The 13393-nt window shown below is 48.6% G+C and overlaps 1 protein-coding gene across 4 annotated transcripts in view; it reads right to left on the bottom strand.

Moving 5' to 3' along the window:
• tppp (tubulin polymerization promoting protein) overlaps positions 1–7690 on the bottom strand; it is a 65714-nt gene extending 58024 nt beyond the window's left edge. Inside the window, exon 1 of one of the 4 annotated variants that reach the window (XM_072509870.1) lies at positions 7604–7690. The gene's annotated coding sequence lies outside the window, so the exon portion shown is untranslated. Of the gene's footprint in view, positions 1–7592 lie in introns of all 4 variants that reach the window. The other 3 variants (XM_072509871.1, XM_072509869.1, XM_072509872.1) reach the window with 3 other exon arrangements.
• Between the last annotated feature and the right edge of the window lie 5703 nt (positions 7691–13393).

Here is a 13393-nt window from a genome sequence, read left to right as displayed (position 1 = left end):
TCTGGGAACGCGAGATCTGGTGGTGGGCAGGCAAGTTTGCGTAGTGCCCTTCTGTTGCGCCTGACAAGAGATCCATCAGCCATGCGAACCACAAACGACCTGGGAGCAGCCTGTCGAACAACAACAGCTGGAGCTGACCAACCTCCACCAGGCAACTTGACGCGAACTGCGTCCTTCGGAGAGAGCACGGGCAGATCAGTAGCATGATCATCATATGTCAGCTTTTGCCGAGTTCTGATCTGCTGCATCTTTTGCCACACTGGAAGGTGATTCAGGTCAGGTACATGAATGGCCGGAACAGTCGGCCGCAGGTTACGATTCATAAGGAGCTGTGCCGGAGACATACCGTTGGACAGAGGGGTTGCCCTGTACGCCAGAAGAGCAAGATTAAAGTCCGAAGCGGAGTCCGCAGCCTTACAGAGCAGTTGCTTCACGATATGGACCCCTTTTTCGACCTTCCCATCAGATTGCGGGTAATGCGGGCTCGAGGTGATGTGCTGGAAGTGGTATTGCTTTGCGAAGTTGGACCATTCTTGACTATAGAAACAGGGACTGTTGTCGCTCATAACGTGAGCGGGATTCCATGCCTGGCAAATGCTTCCTTGCAGGCCTTTATGACAGTCCTGGATGTTAGGTCAGACAGTTTCACTACCTCGGGGTAAATGGAGAAGTAATCAATTATCAGGATGTAGTCACGCCCGTTGGCGTGAAAAAGGTCAACTCCGACCTTAGACCACGGAGAGGTCACAATCTCGTGCTGCTGGAGCGTTTCTTTGGGCTGAGCAGGCTGGAAGCGCTGGCAGGTCGTGCAATTGAGGACCATGTTTGATATATCCTCATTGATGCCGGGCCAATAGACAGCCTGCCGGGCCTTGCGCCAGCACTTCTCAATACCCAGGTGTCCCTCGTGTATCTGCGTCAGCACCAAACTCTGGAGGCTGCGCGGAATGACGATGCGATCCAATTTCAGGAGGATCCCCTCGACAACAGTTTGGTCATCCTTTACATTATAATATTGGGGGCATTGCCCTTTCCGCCAGCCATTCGTGAGGTGATGTATGACCCGCTGCAGAAGAGGGTCCTTGGCGGTCTCTTCTCGAATGATGACGAGTAGTTTGTCGGATGTCGGGAGGGTGCTGGCACACAGTTGCACCGGTGCCTCAATGTCATGTAAGAAGTCTACCTGCTCACATGGCGAAGTGATGGCACGCGACAGGGCATCCGCGATGATTAGCTCCTTTCCAGTTCAAAATCATATCTGCGGAGTCGAAGGAGAATGCGCTGGAGCCTGGGTGTCATGTCATTTAAGTCCTTGTGTATAATGTGCACTAGGGGTCTGTGGTCCGTCTCTACTGTAAAGGTCGGGAGACCATTGACATATCGTGGAATTTCACGATGCCAGTGAGTAGGCCCAGGCATTCTTTCGCTATTTGAGCATATCGTTGCTCATTGGGGGTCATGGCCCTTGACGCGTAGTCCACTGGGGCCCAGGACGAGGTGTCGTCCTTCTGGAGGAGCACCGCCCCAATGCCGACCTGGCTGGCGTCTGTGGAGATTTTAGCCTCCCTCGCTGGGTCAAAAAAAGCTAGAACAGGAGCGGTGCTGACCTTCGCTTTCAACTCAAGCCATTCTGCTTGATCTGCGGGTAGCCACTGGAAAGTGGTGGATTTCTTCACCAGGTGCCCGAGGGCCATGGTATGTGACGCGAAGTTGGGAACGAACTCACCCAAAACTTTACCATCTCCAGGAAGCGGAGGACCGCCTTCTTGTCCTCTGGGGTCATCATTGTGTTGATGGCCTTGACTTTGTCCTAGTCTGGTTGCACGTCCTGCTGGGAGATCTGATCTCCCAGAAACTTAATTGACGACATGCCAAAGGAGCATTTGGTTTTATTTAATTTCAGGCCGTTGGCATGAATGCGCCTGAAGACATTTTGCAGACGAGAAATATGTTCCTCCGGGGTCGTGGACCATATGACGACGTCGTCATCATAAACCTGCACACCGTCAATGCCCTCTAGCATTTGCTCCATTATTCGATGAAAGATTTCGGAGGCCGAAACAATACCAAATGGCATGCGATTGTAGCAATATCTGCCGAAGGGTGTATTAAAAGGGTGTATTAAACGTGCAGAGCTTCCTGCAAGCCACGCTATGCACCCAGCTTTGTAAAGAATTTGGCATGTGCCATCTCACTCGTCAGGCTGTTGGCATATATGCGCCTGAAGACTTGTTGCAGACGAGAAATATGTTCGTCCAGGGTCGTGGACCATCTGATGACGTCGTCAACATAAACCCGCACACCGTCAATGCCCTCTAGCATTTGCTCCATTATTCGATGAAAGATTTGGGAGGCCGGTTGTAGCAATATCTGCCGAAGGGTGTATTAAACATGCAGAGCTTCCTGCTGGACTCGTCCAGTTGTATCTGCCAGAAGCCACGCGATGCAACCAGCTTTGTAAAGAATTTGGCATGTGCCATCTCACTCGTCAGCTCCTCCCGCTTCGGGATCGGGTAGTGTTCCCTCAATGTTGCGGTTTAGATCCTTGGGATCGATACAAATGCGCAGTTCTCCAGAGGGCTTCTTGACACAGACCATCGAGCTGACCCAGTCAGTTCATTCCGTCACCTTGGATATTATTCCCTGATCTTGGAGCTCCTGCAGCTGCGCCTTTAGACGGTCTTTTAGGGGCACCGGCACCCAGCATGGCACATGGATGACAGGCGTGGCATCAGATCTGAGCAGAATTTTATAGCGGTAGGGCAGCGTATCCATCCCACTGAACACATCCGGGTATTGCAATAGTAGCTCCTCAATGTCGGCCTGAAGAGTGCTGTTGGCAGAGGACATTGCATGTACACGCTGGACGAGATGGAGTAGCTTGCATGCATGGGCACCAAGCAGAGAAGCTTTGCCGGGCTTGACGATCTCAAACCGCAAAGTGGCCTTGATGGCCTTGTTGGATAAATGCAGGTGACAGGACCCTAACGCAGTGATGGCATTTCCATTGTAATCGAGCAACTGGCAGGCCGGCGGACGAATTGTTGGCTACCTTTGGATACGAGCAAGACCTGCTTGGGATATTAGATTGGCCGATCACCAGTGTCCAGCTTGAACCGGATGCTCTAATCGTTGACTTGTACTGTGGAACGCCACTCGTCCGCATAATCCACATTGAGGATGGGTGTGTGTTGCTGAATGCGAGGAGGCCTCGTCATGCATGGTGATGATGCCCACTCGATATGGGGACTCCGGGCAGTCGTCCTCGGGATCCGTGACGGGATCAGGTTCCAAATCCAGCAGCCCTTGCTGCACACTTTGAACGCGTCTGCGTTGGAACTGGGATCACTGGCCCCCTATCGTAGGCGCAGATCTCCACAAAGCCGCATAATGGCCAAGCTTCTTGCAGTTGAGACATCGCCTGCCTCTTGCAGGGCATTGCCGCTTTAAATGGGCGGTGCCGCAGTTGGGGCAGGTCATCACGTTGACACGCTCGGTGCGTCATCGCACATGCGCAGTGCGGTCAGCCGCCGCTCGCACCTGTGCAGTGTAGTTTTCGGCCGCTTCGTTCTCCCGACCGTGGTGCGCATGCATGGGACCCCTGGAAAGGGCGTGAAATCGATGCTCAGGCGCCGCATTCGGGCAATGGCCTGTACACTCTCAGCCTCATGGGAGGCAAGTTGGTCCTGCTCTGCCGACTTAAGGCGGGAATAGCGACTTTTCGCCTGGTCGTGGACTTTGCATGTCTCGATGGCTACTGGCAGGGTCATATTTTTAATTTTTAGGAGCTGCTCCCGCAGGGCGTCGGAGTGGACACCAAACACGATCTGATCCCTGATGAGGGAGTCAGTGGTGTCACCGTAGTTGCAGGATTGTGCTAGAATGAGATGATGAGTGAGAAAAGACTGGAAAGGCTCATCCTTACCCTGAAGACGCTGCTGGAAGACATAACTCTCGAAGCTTTCATTCGTCTCGACCTCACAGTGACTGTCGAATTTGGCTAAGACGGTCTGGAACTTGGTCTTGTCCTCAGCGTCGGCAAAAGTCAGCGAATTGAAGATTTGGATGGCCTGGTCCACCGCAGTCGACAGGAGTAGTGCGGTCTTTCGGGCATCGGACGCATTTTCGAGGCCCAAGGCCTCAAGGTATAGACTGAATTTCTGCTTGTAGACCCGCCAGTTGGCGCCAAGGTTCCTGGAGATCCGGAGCTGTGGAGGTGCCTGGATCTTTTCCATGCCGCTGGAAGGCAGTTGCTGGTCGTCAGTGAATTTTCAACGGTAAATTACTTAGAAGCAGTAGCCACTCCTGGTATCATGTCGTGTTATTCACCCTGGGCTAACATGGACTTCAACACGATGCAGTTAAATGATCAAGCATACAAGCTTGGGCAGCACGGTAGCATTGTGGATAGCACAATTGCTTCACAGCTCCAGGGTCCCAGGTTCGATTCCGGCTTGGGTCACTGTCTGTGTGGAGTCTGCACATCCTCCCCGTGTGTGCGTGGGTTTCCTCCGGGTGCTCCGGTTTCCTCCCACAGTCCAAAGATGTGCAGGTTAGGTGGATTGGCCATGATAAATTGCCCTTAGTGTCCAAAATTGCCCGTCGTGTTGGGTGGGGTTACTGGGTTATGGGGATAGGGTGGAGGTGTTGACCTTGGGTAGGGTGCTCTTTCCAAGAGCCGGTGCTGACTCGATGGGCCGAATGGCCTCCTTCTGCACTGTAAATTCTATTATCTATGATCAAACGTAGGTGTTGGTTCAATAAGATTTATTGACCTTCAGTAACGAAGCACACAGCTGCCTGTGGGTTGACTCTCTACTCCTCTAAGTAAACTAACATTAACCATCTAGACCAAGCTAGCTCTGATCCACGTGTAGGTGTTGAATGATTTGTACACACTGACTGTCACTACAGTTGTCACCAGTGGAAAGAGGCAGAGTGCTGATAGCTCGTGTGTTTATTAGTTGGAAGCCCTCCTCTGGTGTTCTGTCTGGTGATTGGTCGAGTTCGGTTCTGTATGGTGATTGGCTCACCTGGATGTCTGTCACTGCCTGCTTTTGCCCCATGATGTGCATGGGTGCATATTATGACAATGGTCAGATAAATAAGAATCAAACCAGGTAAAGCTCAGTCCCACCCAGTGACAGAGGGGGATTTGAAGGGCGATGGTGTGGAACTACAAAGGTTGAAGATAGATCAGAAAAGATGGAGAGGAATATTTTGTCATTCTCACAATCTCACAGGATACCATTTATTACCTTGATTAGAGGAGTTAGAGTGATGGGGGCAGGATGCAACCTTCATGAAGAGACTCAGCTGGAGGTACAAATGGGCATGGATTTGATATGTTCCACACATTCAAGCAGTTTATAAAGCAAAAGGAGATTAGAGGCGAGATGACAGTTCACAAAGACTGGGGAATCAAACTTTGGCTTTTTGAGTAGAGGGTGATGGTAGCAGATTTGATGGGGATGGGGACAGAGGGAACCATTAACAACACCAGCTATATGGGGGGCTGGGAAGGGAAATTGGGTCATCGGCAGTCTGATGGGAATAGGATCCGAGAGAGCAAGAAGTGCATCTCATGGACAAGGTGAGCTGGGATTGGGTATGATGAGATATAGGACAAGTAATAAACAAGGGTGGGGCAATAAATGTTCGCCGAACCAGTAACGCCCATATTCCAAGAATGAATAAAACAAGAGTCACATTTCCAATTTGAATATAAACTAGTTATTTCTGCTGCTGCTGCACATTTTCTTAAATGTAAAAACAAGTACAATAAAATGCTATCTGACTCATTCCAATCTATCTCCATTTAAAACAGGTCTTTGCAAGGACGATGTCAGAGGTCATGGCTTCATACAAGATCAAACACTTTGAACATTTTGTTTTAATTCCATCTTGGAATAATTTAATTCCCCCCCAATTATGAGCATTGAAATTATGAGGAATATGGGAGCCAGAAGGGGCCATTCAGCCCCTCAAGCATTTTCTGTCATTTAATTAGATTATGGCTGGTCTTTACTTGAACGTCTTTTACCTACTATGTTTCCATATCCTGAACTAATAAAACCCTCATCTTAGTTTTGGAAGGGTCATTTGGCCCATAGAATCCCGACAGTGCAAAAGGAGGCCATTCGGCCCATCAGGTCTGCACTCACCCTCCGAAAGAGCCATCGACCTAGGCCCATTCCCTGCCCCATCCCTGTAACCCCGCACATTGATCATGGCCAATCCGCCTAACCTGTGCATCTTTGAATACTAAGGGGAAATGTAGCATGGCCAATTTACCTGACCTGGACATCTTTGGACCGTGGGAGGAAACCAGAGCACCCGGAGGAAACCAAGGCAGACGTGAGGAGGAAGTGTGGAATTGATGCCGGGTCCCTGGTGCTAACTACTGTACCACTGTGCCACCCTGTCTTTAGGGGGTAAAGAGTATTTTAGACATCTTTTAGCCCCTGTACAAAATAATGCTCCCTGACAACATCCTTGCTTGATCTATAGTTTTAATTTTAGGTGGATAAACTGGTCTCTTCCACATTGGGAGTAATCTCACCGCTTCTCTCACCTCCTGGGGTGTGTTTCCACATTAAGGGCAATGGTACAAACCTCACACTATGGTTGTTGTGCGTAGAAAATGAATTGATTAGCTCAGCTAACTCCCCCAAATGGACTTTTAACCGGTGACCTGCAAGAGGAAGTTACCAGTAAGAGATTAAACTCCTCCATGATCAGTATTACTGTCCATGAAGTGAGTGAAAGCTGGCCAAATTCATTAGTCAGAGTCAGGCTTGATCTAAAGGCCACCTATGATTGGGGGGGGGGGGGGGGTACACAAGCCCTGGGCAATGTTATCCCCTCCCCTGAGACCCTCAAAGCTAATTACAATGACTGCCTGAGACAATAGTCAGCACTTTCCTATTTTTGTGCTTTGCATGCACTGTTAGCACTGAGGAACCTGCACAGTTAATGCTCCTTCCACCGTTCGCCACAGGCACTATCTGACTTGCTGAGAATCATTGCCCCAGCACCTTCTGTTCAATCTCACATCTCCAGCATTTTGCCTGTGCAAGAGGTTTATGGGCCCAGATTAATGGTTAACCCAGGAAATTGTTCCCAGTGAAGATTGGGAGCCATTCTCACACTCTTACCTGTGCGTGCTGTGTGCCGCAGTGGCCGCATTTTCACGCACGTATAATGCAAGTTGGAACGATATAAAACAGGAAGACCAAACATGCTTGTATTTTTTTCTAAAACAGATGAAGGAGTAATAGGCAGCGAAAGAGCCCTCAAAAGCACAAACAACTCCTAATCCAGCCTCTCACATCCCAGTCTGAGACAGGCATTTTACAGCGAAGTTCCTGACACCACGTCCCCGTTTTGTGTCACCACTGATGTGTGGGCAACCCCGAGCGCTGTTGAGAAGCAGGAGCAACAGCAAAGCTTCGCACAGACACCGAAGCAAAGGCAGCATCGTCTGCCTTGAGCCCTGAGGGACAGGCATGTTAGAGGGTTCAGCGTCAGTTTTCTAGGACCCAAGGGGGTACCTACAATAAGGCAAAGAGCCAATGGTCAGGTCAACCTACCTGATACTCACAGCTGCTCCTCGCCGTGTCCGCACAAGCAGGTCCGAGTCGGAGGCAGGGTTAGCCCGGGACGGGAGAGGAGGGCAGGGATCAGTCCCCACCCCCTCCCCGCCAGCCCATTGGCCAGCCCGCCGGGCCCCCCATCCCGGAAGTCGGGCGCCCATTGGCGGAGGCGGCCGTCACTCAGACAGTGAAACTGACACACACCGGGCTCGCACTGGTGTCACTTTCAGAACTGCCTCTGTCCTTAAATGGGAGTTTCCCCGGGACTGAGGGGACTTCCAGCCCGGCCTCACACCCCTACTGTGTGCCAGGTTTCAGAGGTTGGGAATGAACTTCCCCCCCCAAAATTTACCATCCCCAGGAAGCGGAGGACCACCTACTTGTCCTCTGGGGTCTTCATTGTGTTGATGGCTTTGACTTTGTCCTAGTCTGGTTGCACGTCCTGCTGGGAGATCTGATCACCCAGAAACTTAATTGACGACATGCCAAAGGAGCATTTGGTTTTATTTAATTTCAGGCCGTTGGCATGAATGCGCCTGAAGACATTTTGCAGACGAGAAATATGTTCCTCCGGGGTCGTGGTCGTCATCATAAACCTGCACACCGTCAATGCCCTCTAGCATTTGCTCCATTATTCGATGAAAGATTTTGGAGGCCGAAACAATACCAAATGGCATGCGATTGTAGCAATATCTGCCGAAGGGTGTATTAAAAGGGTGTATTAAACGTGCAGAGCTTCCTGCAAGCCACGCTATGCACCCAGCTTTGTAAAGAATTTGGCATGTGCCATCTCACTCGTCAGCTCCTCCCGCTTTGGGTTTGGGTAGTGTTCCCTCATACTGTTGTGGTTCAGATCCTTGGGATCGATACAAATGCGCAGTTTTCCACAGGGCTTCTTGACACAGACCATCGAGCTGACCCAGTCAGTTGATTCCGTCACCTTGGATATTATTCCCTGATCTTGGAGCTCCTGCAGCTGCGCCTTTAGACGGTCTTTTAGGGGCGCCGGCACCCAGCATGGCGCATGGATGACAGGCGTGGCATCAGATCTGAGCAGAATTTTATAGCGGTAGGGCAGCGTACCCATCCCACTGAACACATCCGGGTATTGCAATAGTAGCTCCTCAATGTCGGCCTGAAGAGTGCTGTTGGCAGAGGACATGGCATGTACACGCTGGACGAGATGGAGAAGCTTGCATGCATGGGCACCAAGCAGAGAAGCTTTGCCGGGCTTGACGATCTCAAACCGCAAAGCGGCTTTGATGGCCTTGTTGGATTCATGAAGGTGACAGGACCCTAACGTAGTGATGGTATTTCCATTATAATCGAGCAACTGGCAGGCCGGCGGAAGAATTGTTGGCTGCCTTTGGATACAAGCAAGATCTGCTTGGGATATTAGATTGGCCGATCACCAGTGTCCAGCTTGAACCAGATGCTCTAATCGTTGACTTGTACTGTGGAACGCCACTCGTCCGCATAATCCACATTGAGGATGGGTGTGTGTGTTGCTGAATGCGAGGAGGCCTTGTCATGCATGGTGATGATGCCCACTCGATATGGGACTCCGGGCAGTCGTCCTCTGGATCTGTGATGGGATCAGGTTCCAAATCCAGCAGCCCTTGCTGCACTCTTTTAACGCGTCTGCGTTGGAACTGGGATCGCTGGCCCCCTATCGTAGGTGCAGACTTCCACAAAGCCGAATAATGGCCAAGCTTCTTGCAGTTGAGACATCGCCTGCCTCTTGCTGGGCATTGCCGCTTTAAATGGGCGGTGCCGCAGTTGCGGTCAGCCACCGCTCGCACCTGCGCAGTGTAGTTTTCGGCCGCTTCGTTCTCCCGCATGCGGTGCGCATGCGTGGGACCCCTGGAAAAGAGCACGAAATGGCCGCCTCCATCGATGCTCAGGCGCCGCATTCGGGCGATGGCCTGTACAGTCTCAGCCTCGTGGGAGCCAAGTTGGTCCTGCTATGCCGACTTAAGGCGGGAATAGCGACTTTTTGCCTGTTCGTGGACTTTGCACGTCTCGATGGCTACTGGCAGGGTCATATTTTTTATTTTTAGGAGCTGCTCCCGCAGGGCGTCAGAGTGGACACCAAACACGATCTGATCCCTGATGACGGAGTCAGTGGTGTCACCGTAGTTGCAGGATTATGCTAGAATGAGAAGATGAGTGAGACTGCAAAGGCTCATCCTTACCCTGAAGGCGCTGCTGGAAGACATAACGCTCGAAGCTTTCATTCGTCTCGACCTCACAGTGACTGTCGAATTTGGCTAAGACGGTCTGGAACTTGGTCTTGTCCTCAGCGTCGGCAAAAGTGAGCGAATTGAAGATTTGGATGGCCTGGTCCCCGGCAGTCGACAGTAGCAGCGCAATTTTCCCGGACGCACTTTCAAGGCCCGAGGCCTCAAGGTATAGACTGAATTTCTGCTTGAAGACCCACCAGTTGGCGCCAAGGTTCCCGGACATCTGGAGCTGTGGAGGTGCCTGGATCTTTTCCATGCCGCTGGAAGACAGTTGTTGGTCAAGAGTGAATTTTCGAAGGTAAATTACTTAGAAGCAGTAGCCACTCCTTGTATCATGTCGTGTTATTCACCCTGGGGTAACACGGACTGCAACACGATGCAGTTAAATGATCAAGCATACACCAAACATAGGCATTGGTTCAATAAGATTTATTGAACTTCAGTAACGAAGCACACAGTTGTCTGTGGGTTGAGTCTCTACTACTCTAAGTAGACTAACATGAACTATCTAGACCAGTCTAGCTCTGATTCATGTGTAAAATGTGTTGAATGATTTGTACACCCTGACTGTTACCAGTGGAAAGATGCAGAGTGCTGATGCCTTGTGTGTTTTATAGTTGGAAGCTACCCTCTGATGTTCTGTATGTTGATTGGCTCACCTGGGTGTCTGTCACTGCCTGCTTTTACCTCATGATGTGCATGGGTGCATATTATGACATCCGTCAGTGGAGCAATCACGCGACAAAACTTTTGCACAAATGTTCGATCAAATCCACTCATGCCAAGAAATCGCATTATTTCCCTTCGTCTTGAGGGTATCGGAAACTCCTCAATAACTGTTGGTTTCACATCCCGTGTGCCCATTCAACCCTGTCCGATTGTATGGCCAAGGAAAGTGACTTGGGCTTTTCCAGATTCACTTTTGGCTAGGTTTATCACCAAACCCGCCTCCTGAAGTCGATCGAATAACACCATGCGATGATTTAAATGTTCTGTCCATGTCTGGCTGAAAATTACCAGATCGTCGATGTATACCGCACAATAGGGTAATCCTGAAACAACTTTGTTAGTTAACTGTTGAAATGTGGGCAGCACGGTAGCATTGTGGATAGCACAATTGCTTCACAGCTCCAGGGTCCCAGGTTCGATTCCCGGTTATGGTCACTGTCTGTGTGGAGTCTGCACATTCTCCCCGTGTGTGCGTGGGTTTCCTCCGGGTGCACCGGTTTCCTCCCACAGTCCAAAGATGTGCAGGTTAGATGGATTGTCATGATAAATTGCCCTTAGTGTCCAAAATTGCCCTTAGTGTTGGGTGGGGTTGCTCGGTTATGGGGATAGGGTGGAGGTGTGGACCTTGGGTAGGGTGCTCTTTCCAAGAGCCACTGCAGATTCGATGGGTCGAATGGCCTCCTTCTGCACTGTAAATCCTATGATGTGGCTGGGGCATTTTTCATGCCAAATGGCATAACTTTGAATTGGTATATACCACCTGGAGTCACAAAAGCTGAAATCTCCTTCGCCCTTTCGTATAGAGGTACCTGCCAGTATCCTTTAAGTAAATCCAGTTTAGAAATAAAAGCTGATTATCCCACTTTCTCAATGCAATCCTCCAATTGTGGGATAGAATAAGAGTCCGTTCTTGTAACTGCATTAACCTTTCTATAGTCCACACACAACCATTGGGTACCGTCTGGTTTAGGTACCATCATTATGGGTGAGCTCCATTAGCTGCAACCCACTTCAATTATGCCATTTTTAAGCATACTCTCAATCTCTTTGTTAACCTGTGCTAATTTTAAAGGCTTAAGTCTGTATGGATGTTGTTTGATTGGAACAGCATTTCCCACATCTACATCATGTATAGCCATTTTAGTACTTCCCAATTTATCTCCACAAACTTGCCCATGTGATATCAATAACTCTTTCAGGTCAGTCTGTTTTTCCTCTGGAAGGTAACTCAACAATTTATCCCAATTTTTAAGAACATCCTCATTTTCCAATTTAATTTGATGGTATGTCAAATTCACAGTCATCTGGATTTGGTTTGTCACTTTGAGTTAGAATCATTAAAACCTCCTCCTTTTTCTCTCCTTCCCTTTCAAAGTACCTTTTAAGCATATTCACATGACACACTCAGTGAGTCTTCCTTCTATCTGGTATTTTTACCAAATAATTCACCTCACTTAATTTCCTTTCAATCTGATAAGGTCCACAAAACCTAGCTTTTAAAGGTTCACATACCACGGGTAACAATACTAAAACTTTATCTCCAATGGCAAAACTACGAACTTTGGATTTCTTGTCCGCTACCCGTTTCATCACATTTTGTGCAAAGTTAAAATGTTATCTAGCCAATTCACCTGCTCTATTTAATTGTTCCATAAAATTTGGCATGTAATCCAATAACGTAATTTCCGATTTCTCACTCACCAATTTTTCCTTAATCAATTTAAGTGGTCCTCTTACCTCATGGCCAAAAATTAGTTCAAAAGGACTAAATTTGGTTGACTCATTAGGTGTATCCCTAATTGCAAACAGTACGAATGGAATTCCTTTATCCCAATCCTCTGGATAATTGTGGCAATAAGCCCTCAACACTGTCTTTAATGTCTGATGCCACCTTTCTAACGCTCCCTACAATTCTGGATGGTACGCAGTTGGTTTAAATTGTTTTATTCCTAAGCTATCCATAACTTCTTTGAATAACCGCGAGGTAAAATTCGATCCTTGATCCAATTGTATTTCTGTGGGTAGTCCATATCTAGTAAAGAATTTAAGTAATTCCTCCACAATCTTTTTAGTTGTAATATTACGTACTGGAATGGTCACTGGAAACCTAGTAGACACATCCATTATAGTCAAAATATATTGATTCCCACTTTAGGAAGCGGTCCTACGCAATCTATTAGGACCCTTGTAAAAGGTTCCTCAAATGCTGGAATGGGTATTAAGGGCACTGGTTTTATCACTGCTTGAGGTTTCTCTATCACTTGACATGTGCGACGTGATTGACAAAATTTAACTACATCTTTATGTAGTCCAGGCCAATGAAAATGTTTTTGGATTTTAGCTTGAGTTTTCCTTATTCCCAAATGACCTCCCACTGGTACCTCATGTGCAACTCGCAACACCTCCTTTCTATACCCTTCCAGCAATACTACTTGATGAACTTCTGCCCACTTTTCATCCGCCTGCATATGTAAAGGTCTCCATTTTCTCATCAAGACATCACTTTTACGGTAATAACATTCTGGTATCCACACAGATTCCTCTTCCATGTATGCTTTCTGATACATCCGTTTTATTTCTACATCTTTCTGTTGTAACTCTGCCAATTTTCCTGAACTAAAATATCTTCCTCATCCTCCACCTGTTCTTGTTCTTTTTCAACCATCTGATCGAAAATAGTTTCTGATAATTGCACTTCAACTTCGCCTTCACTCTTTGATTTCTCCTCTTGTCTTAACCTGTGACTTTGCGACCTTGTTACTACACAATCCGAAAAAATCCCAGGATATTCATCCTTCAACACTTCAGTTGTCTGATTTTCCACTG

This window comes from Scyliorhinus torazame, chromosome 6 (assembly GCF_047496885.1).
Source record: "Scyliorhinus torazame isolate Kashiwa2021f chromosome 6, sScyTor2.1, whole genome shotgun sequence".
Classification (NCBI taxonomy): domain Eukaryota; kingdom Metazoa; phylum Chordata; class Chondrichthyes; order Carcharhiniformes; family Scyliorhinidae; genus Scyliorhinus; species Scyliorhinus torazame.
The sequence above is the reverse complement of the archived record's forward strand: the minus strand, read 5'-3'. Positions and strand labels throughout refer to the sequence as shown.